The 13,133-nt window shown below is 35.6% G+C and overlaps 1 long non-coding RNA gene across 1 annotated transcript; it reads right to left on the bottom strand.

Annotated features, from left to right (window-relative positions):
* Window positions 1-9,952: 9,952 nt before the first annotated feature.
* Window positions 9,953-10,895, bottom strand: LOC110905823. Its single transcript, XR_002573447.2, has 3 exons — window positions 10,717-10,895; window positions 10,539-10,597; window positions 9,953-10,154 (listed from the first exon to the last, which is right to left on the bottom strand). It is a non-coding gene; the product is annotated as an uncharacterized LOC110905823 (long non-coding RNA).
* Window positions 10,896-13,133: the final 2,238 nt, after the last annotated feature.

Raw genomic sequence — 13,133 nt, 5'->3', positions numbered from 1 at the left:
ACATATGGGCAAGTGCACCCATCGTGGACGTAGTATAGTGTTGGTAAGATACCGAGGTCGTCCAAGGACACAAGAGCTTTTAGTACCGGTTTATCCTCAACGTCTAATCAAATCAAAAAGTTAGAAAAGATTTTTAAACTAAGAAAATAAAAACTAACTAAATGCTGAAAAATAAAAATAAAATAAAAACAGATAGACAAGATGAATCACTTGGATCCGACTCGTGTATTAGTATAACCTTTGATTATTTTCGCACTTTTGCACTTGTTTAAGAGATTATCTTAGTTATTGTAATAGGCCCCTCTTTTGAAGGCGACGTTACCCTCAACCCAGTAGTTTGAGTCAGCAAGGATACAATCCTAAAGGGTTGGATTATTGGAAGATAATGAATTAAGTTATTAAGGCAAATTGTGGTAGGCCTCGCTTTTGGCGGTGACGTTACCCTCGGCTAAGTAGTCTGAGTCAGTAGGGATACAGTCCTAAATAGCCGGGTTATAGTATTAATAGTAGTTAACTTATGAGGGGGTCAAAGAGTTTGGATCCCCGCCATCCAATACCTATGGGCATTGAAGGAGATCCTACTAAATTTGACCCAGGTCCCTTGCAGGACCTCTAAACGCTGAACAAGGGCAAGACCATTACCAAACCGTTCCCTTAACCCCCGACCAGGTAGCCAACATACCTCCATATAGACCGTGAAGATATGAATGGTGAAAATCTTTTATTTTATATAGACAGTAAAATAATGCCAAGACACCACGGACAAACGATAAGGAAAGATCACCTTCAACATAAGTAACTAGTTATTAAAGTCATTAATACAAAACCAAATAAAAAGTGCAAAAGATTAAAAATAAAAAGTATTATACTAAACACTTGTCTTCACCAAGTGATGTAAGAGACTTAGGCAAACATGGCCTTGATTGTCAAGAACTCCTACGATCAATCTTGGATCCCGAGACGACTCACACACTCTACGATGGACAATGGATGATGGTGGTGGATGATGGTGTTATGGTGGTGGTGGGTGGTGGATGAAGTGTGAGAGAGGTGGTGTGCCAAGGGATGAGTTGAAATGAAACCAAGCACTCCTATTTATAGGCTGAACAGAAGGCTGGGCACGGCCCCATGTCCGCTGGACACGCCCCCGTGCCCGTCTGACACTCTCTCTCTTCATTAATTGTAATTCGCAATTACAATTAATGCGCCTGCTGTACTTTCGCCACGCCCCCGTGGTCACTGGACACGGCCCCGTGGTGGGCAATAGAAGCTTCTACAGGTTTGTCTTTTCTGCTGCTTCTTGGGCACGGCCCCATGCTGGCTGAGCACGGGGCGTGTTCAGTCTTCTGATTTCTCTTCTTTGCTTGGGAGGATGCCGTTGAGGGGTCGGGCAATCTACTTTTGTTCCTTTTCTTGTATTTATGTTAGAATTAGCTGTCTTTTTGCTTCTTTTGTGAATTTGAGCTCATTTCATCCTGAAAATACAAAAGGAAGACAAAAACACTCTTTTCCCAACATTAGTACTCAAAAAGGGTTAGTTTTATGCCTCATTTGATGTAATTTATATGTTGCATTTTACACACATCAATACTATTTTTACCTGAACTTCCCTGAATCCATACATGCACACAGTTGCCTGATGACCATGTTTACCCAACTTTGGACTCATAAGTGTTTTATGTTTATACTCTTTTCTTTTGACTTCAAAAGGTTTTGAGATAAACCCACCTTTGAGTTTTATGATTTTACTTCTTCCCTTTCTACCCTTCCCATTCATAAGTAATGAAATACTTACTGAGAGGAATTTATAGAAGAAATACTTAATCCAAAATCATTTTACAGCAATGTTTTGAGAGATTTGGCCACATCTGTACATGTTTTATTATCAAATCTCACATTACATATGATTTGGATTGTTTTGACCCATGATTTTCTTAATGTGTTTTGACAGAGTTGATTTGGTCCTTTTTTAGGATTCTCAACCTGCCTTTTAACACATAGGATTTCATGCCTAAAGTTTTATTTCCCCCTTTCTATGTTAGCAAAACACTAATGTTTATATGAACATAGGTTTTGTTAATCTGAGGTTCATACTTTAGCATTAAACATGATGAGATCATCACAAATTTCATAACAACAGTTGAAATCAATTTTGAAAGATGATAATCATACCATAGTTACCAGACATGTTTTCAGATCTGAAAACTATGGGTGATTTGTGCATGACATTACTTATTGTTTGAAATTTGTGAATCTTATGACATCTTGGTTGTTTTACAGAGCTTTAGAATAGTCACTTTGAACATGATTTCTCGTTGCTCTGTTTTTCAACTAAATACAATCAACCTTAGTATCAATGAATTTTGAGCTGAACTGTTACGTTAAATTGATTGTTAGATCGAATTTGACTGTCCAAGCTCTGATACCAATTGTTAGGATCGGAGGCTGTCATGATTGTGCTTGTTTGTATAATTTGTACAAATCATTAGAAATGAACAGAGGGTAAGTGCAGCGGAAATGAACTACAAACTTTGTAGACACAATCAATGAAGAAAATAGTTTTGATAAACACATGATTTGCATTAGTCGAATGATTACAAATCAAAACAAAAGATTACAAAGCATTCTTACATCAACTAAGCTCCCCCTCAGCCTGATACCCCAAGGTTGGTTGCACAAGATGAAAGGATTGGACTGGAGGAGAAGAAACCACTCAGTCAATCAAATGTAACAGTATAGAGTACTGCTCCATTTATAGGCAATCCAAACCACTGAGGCATCTAAGCTGACATCACCATGAAAGTGACATCTAACAGACTAACAAACTCTATCTACTGTTCTACAACTACTGACCATACAGACACTGATTACATTCTAAACACTGATGTACAAACACCGACTCTTCATTCCACTGATGTAGTCAACCACTGTTGTTTGAGCAACAGTGCTTCCTTCAATGGATGATCAGGCCTTGAATGGGCAGTGCTTTATCTCTTCAGCAGTGCTTGGATTCCGTCAGTAGATTGAGCTTCAGCCTTTAAACTTCATCAGTGCTTTGGCTTAACAGTAGTTTATAGGATCCGCAGTTGTTGATAAGGGCAGTACTTGGAGCATATCAGATGTTGGATTCACTGTCAAGGGGAAAGCTTAATGTAAACAGCTGCTTATGATTAATCCACTGTAGTGATCCGGTTTTGGCTTTCATTATCTGTTCCTCTGGTAGGGTTCAATCCCAACAGATAATTGTTTTAAGGTTTGATTGGACTGTTAATTCTGTTTATGTATTCATTACACCCTTAATCATTTAGGGTTACTGTGATGGGGAATAAAAATGAAAGCAAAGTGCATTTTTCTTTTCCTTTTAAGATGAGACTATGATGATTTTGTAGATTTGAGTAAAAGTTGAATGAAGATAGGATCATGGCATGGCAAGGTTGTAGGATGGCAGTTGTTCATGCAACCTCTCTTGCAGCCATGGTGTTGTCATCTTTATGCACAATCTGAGCCTGGCATTTTGACAATGGTGTTGGTGAATTAGACACACTGTACATGATGTTGCTACTGAGGTACTGTTATTTTATTTATTTTTGAATGTCTTCTATTGATTAGTAATGCTATTAGGAGTTATTTATGTAATTATTCTTTTTATTTCAGGTTTCAGCAAACTAATTAAGTATAGAATTTTAGACTCGAGCATTTCAAATCATTTTGTGGTGACCGAATTTCATAAAAGGAGAAGTAGAGCTGATTTATTAGGGACCTTGATACTTTATTGTGTTTCGTCCACTAATAATTTAATGGTTACATGTTAATCTATAACTCATGGCAGAGATATGGTGAACTAAGTAAGCGGAGACTTGATCAGGCCATTTTGACATTCTTCCAAAACTTTAGAAAGTCTTATGTTGGTGATCAAGCCTCCGCTTGCTTGTAAGGTAAAATCATATTTTTATTATTATAATTATAGTCTGCATTTTATTAAAAAAAAACCTTGTATTTGTATTGCAGGAGCTTTATGGGCGACTATCTGAGCTGCTTGGACTGCAGCATCATCTTCACGCATTAAATGTGATAGTTTTAAAAGTTGCAACAAACCTCAAGTGTTACACTAAGGTACTTCGAGGCTGATCCATATTAATGTTAAAATTCAAAACGATCTAAAAAATAATGTTAAAATCCAAATCCAATCAGAAGTTTAGGGGGGGGGGACTAGGATCATGAACAACATCGAATCAACGTGAATTCCTCCAGTAAGCATCTAATTCCAGCTTCATATCTTCAAAGAGTGCTTCCAGAAAGCTGACCCTGTTGGTAACAATTCTTTGTAGCTTATTAATGTCCAAGGTGGCTTTCTTTTTAAATGCTGATGTGTGTTATGTGACAACGGGCTACACATAGTGACTTTCTGCGACTTTAGGATACAGAGATAACAGTAAGTAATCTTATTACAAACAGCGGCTCGCATACACGGATTCTAAAGTTACTTTACAAACAGCGGCTTGCATACACGGATTCTAAAGTTACAACCCACAAGAAAAAAACAAACATGATGTAAGTACCTTATCATTTATAACCTATTTCTAACTCAGTTCTTAATCTGTTAACATTGTAACCTTTCATAATCATAGCTAACGACTGGTCTGTTTATTTTGTTTGTAAACAATTCGGGTTTTGCGAAGAAAAAACAGTCCGAACTAATGTCTGATCATGTACCGAAGAAGAAGTTGAAATTTCTGTTTGTTGTGAAACATGTATTTGGCAAAGGTCTATTTTATGTTTTGAAAACCTCTGTTTGTTATGAACAGATGTTACAAAATAAAATAGTGGTTGATACATCTGTTGACTTTGGTCAACAGATGGATGAAAACAGTGGTTTGAAACCACTGTTGGGTTAAAACAGTGGTTTGACTTTGGTCGAATAATACTGTTTCTTTAATCCCTCTCTTTTAATTTAAAAACCTTTGTATCGAATAATATTCTAGCATGGTTTTAAGTTGATTTACAAGTCTTGAACGAGTGCTCGGAAGCAGAGACTTGGTTGAGAGAGTCGCAACAACTTCACCCGTGTAGCATTCGAGCATCAGGTAACAAGTTCACTATTCGGTCAAAAACTCCATCAGAATCTATTCGGTCATCAAGTTCACTATTCACAGATTGTGATAAACGGTTAGAAGTGGCTGTTAGAAGTGGCTGTTAAACAGTTGAGCCGAACAGGATTACAAGTAAGTTTTGTTTTTTTATGCTTGACTTTTGATCTTTTGACTTTTATATGTCAACTGTAATACTTTAATTTAAAATTGGTTTTTGAAAGTTATGGTTGTTGATAAAATTATGTTCCCATTATGTTGAATTATAATTCAACGTTATTTTGGAACTAAAGATGAAATGACATGTGAGTAGATTCTGAATTTGGAAGTAGTGGTTTTGACTTATTAAGTCAAAAGTGGATTCTTTATGTGTTTGATAGTAGAGTCTAATGGGAATGGTAATCAAATCCCTTTTTTTTCATTCCCAAATACCCTCTATCATTCGCTAAACCACCAATCCAATCATCCTTAGCCTACAATTTTCTACTCTGTATGAGAAATGAGACCATATAAAATTTATGAGTTCAAACCAATTTTCTATGCAGCTAAACCACCAATCCAAACACCCTTAAATTCAATTCCTTCTCATATTTTACATATAAACCAAATCTTACATTCAATGTTTACGGTGGTAGTTAAATAAGTGTTTTTTCATAGTGTATATATTTATAGAATTGTTAGATAAATGTTTGCACGTGATTATAATTATGAGTTAAAACCTTTTCATGATCGTTGTTTTCATGATCATAACTCTGACAAAACCTTTTCATTGATTCAGGTTTTAAGCTATTCATCACGATTGAATTGTTATCTAAATAAGGAAACAATAGATGTTGCTGAAATCATGGTTGCTTCCATTGCCTTTCCGCTTGGTATCGATCACCACCTTCACTCCAGTTAGTATATGTGCATGAAAAGGAATACATACATTTTATGAAACTGGATGCGTTTTATGGAATTAGGTATACTTTTCAATTACATAACAATTGTTAGTATTGCAACTATGTAGGACTTTTTTTTCTCTAAGTTTGGTTGTTTTGGGCACCTTCTTTTGTTAGGTTTTCTGTCAAATGTTTGCATTTGATTATAATTATGAGTTAAAACCTTTTCTGAAAACAGTTGTTTTCATGATCATAACTCTGACAAAATCTTTTCATTGATTCAGGTTTTAATTTTTGTATTGAGTTGGAGGCGGATAGGTGGCTTTGGAAGGTATGAAAAACAGAATTGATAAATTTAGGGAAAATGTGGTTGAAAGATGATAACGCAATAGTTGAGGATCTCATTATACAGCTTCGATGAATTCAGGTGTGTTTTTAAATAATGCTTCCTAGATGTTTGAAGACCGACAAATGTCCAAAGAAGTAGCACTATAGACATTTGTCGTTCTTTGTTGCTCTTCAAACATCTAGGAACCTTTATTTGAGAACATCCCTGCATTTATCGGAGCTGTAGAATCAGATCCTCCACTATTGGGTTATCATCTTTCAAACCCATTTTCCCTAAATTTATCGATTTTGTTTTTCATGCAGGAATGTAATGCAATGATTCCTCTCAATTGAAGTTGCTTCCTCTTAAAGGGTTATTGAGTGGTTATAACAGCTGATCTTGCTAAGGACTGTTATAACTAATCACTGCTAGAAGAAAGTTATGTATGATCTCATACTTCTATTTTCAGAATCTTTTATAATAATTGTTCTAATAATTTTTGAAAATACTTTTATTTCTCCTTTTTTATCATGTTTTTGCAGGAGAAGGTTCTAACGGCTTTGGAAAATGTTGGGGTTTTTACAGGAGAATGTTTCTAAAGGCATATGTGTTTGTTTTGAAAATCCAAATTTTAAACATTGTTTTGTGTTCGTATTTTTCATTTATATGGTTTTTCATCAGGAATTTAACAAAAAATAAGACTGGTTTTAATGAAAGTCTGTGCATTGGTGACATATTGTCTTTACATTATGTTTGGAACAGTGTTGGTTTGGAACTAAATGATGTATTAGATAATATGTTTTTAATTACTGTGTTTTCTGTGTTAGTGAAATTAAAGATTTTTTGTGGGTTCGTTATGCTTCTCTTGTGTCTAAAGTTAATCAGGGAAAATGCGTTTCTTAAGTATAATGCGAATGTGAATTTATTAAATAATTTCACATCATATTTTACATATAAACGTAGGCTTACATTCAATGTTTACGATGTACCCGCGTCCATCGAACGGGTGTACCGCTAGTATATAAATTAAGGTCTAAATAACATGGGATAATTCAAAAGTTAACTCAAATACAAACTTAAAAGTTTTTATACCAACACCAATCCTTCAAATCACGATAGTCAGTCTACGATGTTGATCAACAAATCATAGTCTATATTTAATCATGAAATTATAAGAAAAAAAGGCTTTCACTTGAAATAATGATTCAAATGTAAATTAAAAAAAGAAAATAAAACAAAAGCATTTTAAAAATACATAAGTGGATTAGTTTATTTTGAACCAACGTCCACATAGCAATTGTGATCTTCAATGATTGACAATGTTTAACTAATTTTAATTATTTTTTTCTTCAACTATACAACTAATAATACAATCTTGCCTGATCGATGCACGTGAGTTCTTGTTAAATGCCGGATTAGCTTCCTTCGTCGTCGCATTAAACAAACCATACTAGCCAACACCTTTTAATTTCGGGCAACCATTTATAATATGTCTATGTGAGGATGTGGTGGTTTCAAGTTAAAGTGTTTTTTTTTTTTTAATCTTTCCACAATGTAGACATTCATACATATCAGTTCCATCATTCATAGTTAATATACGGAAGTGTTTCCAAGAATTTGATTTCCTCTTTCTTTTCCTTTTAGTGTATGGAGCATGCTTTTCATTGTTTACTTGTGCACCATCAAATGCTTCATCTACACATGCGTTGGCTTCCCCATCATTAACAACAATGACATCAATGCAAGGGTATTTTCTAATGGTTAAGTTTTTGCACTAGGTTCATATTATGTTGAAGCAAATGACTAAGGTGGTGTTTGTTTTTCTTAAAAAAGATATGCGCAGCCTTTTCTGTCTGCGTCGCACAGACTACGCGCAGACATTGCCATCTGCAGACTGTTTGTCTTTCTGAAGACGTCACTTAGACGATTGACTGCCCTCTCCTACTTTTTTAGTGACGCCACTTAAAAATTTCTACCCTTTTCCTTTTTTATTACAAACTAGATTTTTACCCGCCGCGCGTTGCGCTGGCGGGACAAGGCGTTCGCTAAGTTCGCTCGTCGCACCTGCCCGCCGGGTGTTGCGCCAGCGGGACAAAGCGTTCGTTAAGTTCGGTTGTCGCTCGAGCGTTGCGACGGGAGACTCATGGCGTGTTGTGCAGGAAATTTAGTCATTCATTTCTCAGTTCCGACTAAATCACCTTCAAGATTGTAATAAATAATAATTACATTGAATACCATAGTCTAAACACTTAAAATATTGGATCATACATCCACATAACCAACAATGCCTTCATCTAATCTTAATTCTAAACGTACACCACACAGAATTCCCCTAAACTCTACTAAATGATCTGCCGAAGCTATGTTTCCTGCCAAATTAGGCAATATACCTGCGCCATAAACTCAAACCGTCGGCTTCACCGAAAATAACTACATTTGTTATAAATTAAAAAAAACCAATTCAGTTATGTCTATACCGCTAGCCATCTTTAAGTTGGTGGTGGAATGGGAACAACGGCTTTCCCTTCTGCTACAACCTTCCCTCATTGTGCCATCTACCATGGCATCCTTTTTTCCAGCTACAAATCTTTATGGGTTATTATCTTTCTCCTCTTTCTCTCTCTACATACAATCTGGGTTAGTCAAAATAACCTGCAAGTTGCACATGTGAGGTAGTGTACATGAAAGTATGTCAGACTTAAAAGATAACTGATCAAAACATATAAAAAAGTCTATCTAGCTTGTATTCTCATATTGCACGAAAAATAATCACATACATTTTCTTTTTGCCACAAACCTGACCAAACATTCCCTTCCTGACCTGTGATACCTTCCTATACCACAACCGTTAACAAAACAATTCAAGACTTACTGCCTAAAACACAATCCAATACATTAAACACATCTTTTTCAATAGGTGAACATGAATACAAATGATTTGCTACTTTGGTCAGAGAATTTTGCAAAATTGTAAAATGCCACGACCTTTATAGCACCCTTTAAGTTAAGTTAAACGTTGCCAGAACCTTTTTAGCACCCTCATAAAAAGACACACTTTATATGTGAAAACTGTAAAGGTTAAAATTTAACCTTATAATAGTCTACGTTTCATGACTACATGTACAAAAGCTACATAAAGAAAGAAAGACCAAGTTTTAAGTCAAAGAGACTATGTTTGGGTCACATGACATCTCCTGATTGTTTTTAGGCATCTTAAGATTTTCCCTATTTACCAATTGGGTGGTGATCCATTGGCAAAGGCAAAATCTTTAAACACCTGGATTTAGAAAGGAAAGATTTTGGGTTCAAGTCCCACAAACAACAAAGATTAGAAGAAATTTATTGCAAAAAGAAAAAAGACTTTCCCTATTATTAGTATACCTACCCCTTAGAACCAAAAGAGATTTTAATAACTCCAGTTCCAACCACTATCAGTTTTCAAATATACTTTGAATATTAACTTCAAAATTTAACAAAAAAAAAAAAAAAAAAAAACAGAAACACCTTGGTTTTTGTTTTTTCCTTCTCTACAATATATGCATGATAAAGCTTTTCATATGGGGTACATTTTATTTATTTATTATAATATATACACATCTAATGGTTTAGGTATAGGTATAGCCTTTAATGGAACAACCTTCCTAAGAGTTATCCTCATTCTTTCCCTCATATCCATTTCCATCGGTTTAAGTCCATCGCCCAAAACCAATCAAACTTGTGCAAAAGCGTACCTAAAGCGAGTGGAAGCACCCGTGACGCGAGGGGTATAGCTGTACACATTCTTCGACCAGAACCATATGGTATGAACTCAAAATTTGCCCCACGTAATCAACATTAATTTTGTCATGGTCCAAGAACCTATTTCCATCACCCCAGAAAAAGGCTTAGCTTAATTAGCAGGTATAGATACAGAATTAATTAATGAGCCCCTAAAACAATATATCACAACATAGCCAAACAGAAAGTAAACTGATGCATATCATTACATGTCTCTAAGGGAATTAGAAGTAACATGAATTTTTGTAATCAAAAGATACGATTTAAAGCAAATATAACCCCGCTTCAACACTGATTCTATATACACAATAATTACTTTCAACAATAAAATTATAACAACTTAAATATAGTTAGCTCGATGCCCCCTAAAAAACCCCTAAAACAAACTCAAATTTTTACTCCCCCAAATCACATCAATTTAAATCAACCAATCATATAAATACACAAAGGATTAACAAAATTTACCTGAAACAACAATGATCAACAACAGATCAACGTGATGGAGAATTAAGGTTTTAGTATTTCTGCAAATAAAGTAAAGTACACGAAATTGGGGGTTAGGGTTTCATTAAATCCGTAGTTGATGAGCGTATATACATGTAATATTAAGTAATATAAAAAAAGATAGTAAATGATGATTAACCTGTTGATGACTAATGTAACTTCTCGTTTTGTGATCTGTGAATTGAAAGGGGTTTGAATATCTGGGTTCTAAATTGTTTGGTCTTTCGGAAACTGAATGTAGTGGAGAACCACCTGTCAATAAGATTTATTGACATACAGAACCAGATTGGTCACCAGAGAACTCGCCGGAGCTTCACCTGAATTTTGTACCACCATAAATAGGTTAAACAAAAACAAAGTAAATTGATCTAATTGAAAACGAACCATGAAATTGAATCGATGCTTTACCGGAGTTAAACGGAGACCCGTCACAACCCTACCTCGCGCCGCCTCTATCTTGTTACTGAAACCAGACCCGCCGACATGAAACCTTCATCGGGGAGGTGTACCGTCTGAAACCACACCACCGCCCCTCTCTTGGCCCAACCCTCTGTCACTCTTGTGTGTTACTCTTCCACCTTGTAGAATCTCCAGATTTCAGATCTGAGGGGTTTTGTTGCTGTGGTGGTGTTTTGGCGGTGGGAGGATTGCTTTTGGCTTTAACACGTAGCAAGAAAATATACGTGTCAAAACCTAGAAACAAAAACCAGATGTACCTTAAAGAGTTGCACAAAACACATGTTATGCACTATGTACAAACACACAATGCCAAAAGTTGTTGCAAATTTATAATATTTAAATTAAATATAAATAATTAAACACATAAATAATTATTCCTAGAAATTTAAAAAATACATTCCTTAATAATTAAAAATAAAAAATGCGACACACCATAAAATACAAATAAAAAATATATATAAACTACTCAGAGTCTGACTCCTCAAGGTAGGTTAGATCTAGAGATGCAATATGTTCTATGACATCATACCGAAGCTGGAAATGCATGTCTTCGTTATGCAACTCCGCAAGGACTTTTTCGTCAAAAACTGGCGCGACGGGTGAATTTCTTATGTGGGCAAACGATATTGCAGGGCCCTCGTCTTTCAAATCATGTTGTTCAATGCACGCATAAACGATGCCCCTATTCTTATCTACCTTCAAAGGCCACATTGGTCGATTAAGTATACCCCATATCCCCTTTAGTATTTCAAACGATCGCTCCACATCCTTTCTCGCCACCTCTTGTGCCCTCTTGAATCTCTATTCCTTCGGATTAGTGGGATAGCAAAACGCTTTCACAAACGTTGACTAAGTAGAGTAGATATCATTAGTAAGATAGTATCCACGTTTGTATGTGTGCCTGTTTGCATGATTGTAGGATATTGGTGGTCACCTCCCATATATTGTCCTCACAACTCCTTATGACATGTTCTCTAATTAAAATGTGTGCAGTCAATGCTTCCAATCATACCTGGAAGGTGGTGTCTCTCTTTGTGTGCTTGGTACAAGCATGCAATGTTGTGTCTTGTCGAATTTCGTAAAAACTCTTCATCGTATGATCTAATCACGACATTACAAAAATATTCTAGACATTCACGCGAAGTCCTCTTGGTTATACATAAATATTCATTGTACTCGTCTGGAGGATTACCGTTTGTAAGTTGTTTAAAGGCGGATGTGCATTTTTGTATAGGTGTAAAACTTCTTTTCATCTGCCCATCCATGCCCACTCGAAACCACTTTAAATTTGCTTCTATGTCGGATGCTATTTTTAAAAATAAACGTTTCGACATACGATTTGTTTGAATATACCTTCGTGGTATTTGGGCTCCTCGGAAAGTTAATCTTCAAACAAAACGTGGTTTGCTTTATCACGATCACACCACACAAATCTTTTTTTAGATGTTCTCGCGTCTTCTGATTCGGCTCGCTCGACGACATCAAAAAAATATTGTAGGCTACTATCTTCCGATAATAACGCATCCTGGATTTTGAACGGTGGAGTGAAAGACTCGTGAGACATGGCGTAAAAATATTGTGGGTGAATGAATGTATTGAGAGTATGTAAGAGTGTGTGGTTAAACTTTTGTGATTGTGGTGTGATTTGATAATGGTTTTACAGTGTTTAAAAGAAAATAAATAAATAAATAAATAAATAAATATTCAATAAAATCGACCATTGAATAGTCATATTTTTGAAGCCAAACAACAAATTTTAGCATCTTTCACCCAACCCAACCCCTACCCGCACCAACGGTGGCGATGTATGGGTTACGGGTAAGGGATACCCGCTACAAGAAATCCATGCACCCCGGGTCCCTTTACAACATCTCTAAATTTACATTTAGATAATCTAACCAATACCTAGATCCTATCAACTTATTCTCTAACAAACAATGTAACTCTTAACAAAACCAAAAAAAAAAATCTTACAATTTTTTTTTTTTGACGTAACTCGTCAAAACTGAAAGTTTTCCACTCAAAATATACAGTTTAAAATACCATACGCACCAGAATCAAAATCTACAATAAAACTATTATACTTTACAAACTTAT

Source organism: Helianthus annuus, chromosome 14 (genome assembly GCF_002127325.2).
Source record: "Helianthus annuus cultivar XRQ/B chromosome 14, HanXRQr2.0-SUNRISE, whole genome shotgun sequence".
In the NCBI taxonomy this organism is placed as follows: Eukaryota; Viridiplantae; Streptophyta; class Magnoliopsida; order Asterales; family Asteraceae; genus Helianthus; species Helianthus annuus.
Note: the sequence above shows the minus strand (reverse complement) of the source record. Positions and strands in the feature narration are given on the sequence as shown.